Source organism: Pteropus alecto, unplaced genomic scaffold (genome assembly GCF_000325575.1).
Source record: "Pteropus alecto unplaced genomic scaffold, ASM32557v1 scaffold156, whole genome shotgun sequence".
Taxonomy (NCBI): Eukaryota; Metazoa; Chordata; class Mammalia; order Chiroptera; family Pteropodidae; genus Pteropus; species Pteropus alecto.
In genome coordinates, this window is record NW_006437746.1 from 2,054,720 (window position 1) to 2,057,436 (window position 2,717).

A 2,717-nucleotide genomic window follows, 5' to 3' on the forward strand; every position below is an offset into this window, starting at 1 on the left:
GGGCCGAGCGCCCCACGGCACTGCGATGCTGAGGCTGTGTGCTCCTGCCCCAGCAGAGCAGGCGCGCTGGACTTCTGGGAAGCAGGGTGGGGACAGCAGTGGCTCTCTGATCTTTCCTGAGCAGGCACAAACAAGGTCTCCCATGAAGACCAGTGTGGAAGACAGATCCAGGTAGACTGCGTCTGGGGAGTTCCATGGACCCCAAAGGCTCTAGGTAGCCCAGCCAAAAATCGCTGGTCGGGAAAGCTAGACCTAGACACACCGTGCAGAAAGCCTGGCCTCGCCTGGTTTCCTCGTCTATAAAATACCGCCCTGTCTCGCTCCCTCACAGGGCCACCACGAGGCTAAACAGAATAACTAACGTGAACAGAATTTGCAAACTGGGAACGTGCATAAAACTCAAATGTATCTTTTTTTAACCCATTTTTTTCTGCACGTCCTTCACCCACCTGGCTGCCTGCCATCCCTTCCCAACGCTGCTGAGCACCGTCTTCCCCCTGCGTGGGGGCGGGCAGCAGCAGCACCCCCGCCTGGGGCATCTCGGGGGCCATGCACACTGCTGGCCCTGCTGGGCGGTGGTGCTGAAGCCGTGAACACGCCTGAGCCTCCCGCACGCCTGCTGTGACCCCGCTTGGAGGGCGGGAAGAGCACACGGATGGGGTCTGGACCTAGAACCCAGGTGGTGACACCCCCTCCAAGCCTCATTTCCTCATCTGTAAAACGGGGGTATTTAATACCAGCCTCGGGGGGCCGTGAGTGTTGATTGCATAACGCATGTGAAGGGAGCTGCCGCGGGGGCAGCTTCCGACAGGGGGTAAGGCGGGGGGCCTGGCCTGGCCGGGCTGGGCTGGGATGAGGGTCAGACGGTGTTCTGGTCAGGGCTGAGCCCACGCACACGAGCAGCCATCACCCCTCTGCTCCTCCCCTCCTGGGCAGCTGGGCCGACCCTCCCTCCCTCCCTGCCGTTTCAGAGTTATTTCTGCCCGGAGTGAAATTCCGCAGGCTCTGTGGGGGACTCGGGCACGGGCTGTTTTCTCTGAGGGAATAACTGAACCTCAGTCCATGGGAGCAGACCTCGCCAGCACCCCTCACACCACTGCCCCCCACAGCCCCACGCGGAGGGCCGCCCGCCCCACGCTGAAATGAGCTCTGCAGCTCCGGCCGGAAGGTGGAGTGAGTGGCCCACAGGCCTCTGGAGTGTGGCATGGGCCGCCTGAGGAGTCTGATGAGAGGAAACACCGCTCTTGTTGTCTCTCTGCTCAGAAGACACCTGGGTGGTGGGGGGGTGGTAGTGGGGCATGTGGTACTGATGAACTGGGACTTGCCACCCACCACCTGCTTTGCTGTCAGAAACCTTCCGGGCGCCCTGCAGCCACAGCAGAAAGTTGAAACTCCTCCTCCAGCTGCCATTCAAGGCCTCCCTCCATGGGTGAGCCCACCCCAGCTTCTTTTGCCTTACGTTCCCCCTTTTCCTCTCACGGGCCCTGAGCTCGAGGTACACTTCATCCAGATGACACCCGGCTAGCCAACGGAATAGGAACAGCGGCCACTCTCTGGGCTCCGAGCCCGGGCGGGCACCATTCCTGTTGCAAGGCCCTCCCTCGTCCTGCTCCTCCAGCGAGGCCTACCTCAGGAACCCCTCCTCATCCTCTCTCCCAGCTGCCTCGGCGGAGGGTGTGCTCCCTCTGTGACCTCAGAGCCCCGGCCTCTCTCCGAAGGCCTGGTCCCCCTCCTTCCTTCAGAATGGCTACTCGTCTTCCCTCTTGGACTTCCCCGTGGACAGAGGCCCTGTCTTTGAATCTTTGTGTCACAGGACTCAGAGAACCCCAACAAGAGACTAGATAAGCAGTGTCCCGTCCAGGGCGGCTCTAGCCAGGGACGTGCAGCTGCTTGATGCTCTGGACAAACCAGGGGCAGCTTAGCAGTGTCCCTCGGAGGCAGGAAAGGCCTGGAACACTCAGTCCAGCCACTGCTGAGGGTGGGGTCCCTCTTCCGTCTCCCCAGCCGTGAGACAGGTTTACACAAGACCAGCCTTTGGGAGACATACCCACCCCTGGAACCCGAGGGGCCCGTCGCCTGACACCGAGGACTGAATTCTCCTCAGGACAGGCATGACGCAGCTGGACCCTGAGCTGTAGGCGGCAGGGGAGGCAGGGCTGGAGAAGGAGCACTGAACTGCGAGTCCTGGAGGCTTGAACCCCGGGGTCATCAGCTGGTCTGGCTTCCCCTGGGGAGGCCTCCTGCGATGTTCCTGAGACTCTGGTGCTGTTGACTGTCTGGCGTGGGCTCCATGCCCCTCCCTAGGAGCCCACTGAGTCGGACGGTCTTCCTTTCAGGCAGCTGCAATTCCCACGTCCTGCGTTTCATCGACTGCTCACCGGCTTAGCAAAATGGAATCTTGGGGACAAGCCCCCATTCCCAAGAGTTGTTTTTACTCTATAGACTTGGAGCTGCACAAAGGGAAGACTTATCACAATATAAACTGCCCCCTCCTAAAAGCAAGGGCCCCACTGGGAATTCCCTGTCCCTGGGTAAGGTAGAGGCCGATGTCTCCCAGTGCAGATGCTATAAGGAGCAGCTTTACAGCTGGGCCGAGAGCAGGCAGCCACTTGGACCAGGCCTTCCCTCCTGGTCCTTGAAATTCTAGGGCTCCAGGGTCCTCGGGCACCTCCTGACCTCCCTCTCGGGGGACTGAATCAGAATCAGACCCTCACTGG

At 60.7% G+C, this 2,717-nt stretch overlaps 1 protein-coding gene across 1 annotated transcript in view; it reads right to left on the reverse strand.

Annotated features, from left to right (window-relative positions):
• Positions 1–2,717, reverse strand: part of CCDC13 (coiled-coil domain containing 13) — a 43,658-nt gene that overhangs the window by 25,070 nt on the left and 15,871 nt on the right. The window lies entirely within an intron of this gene.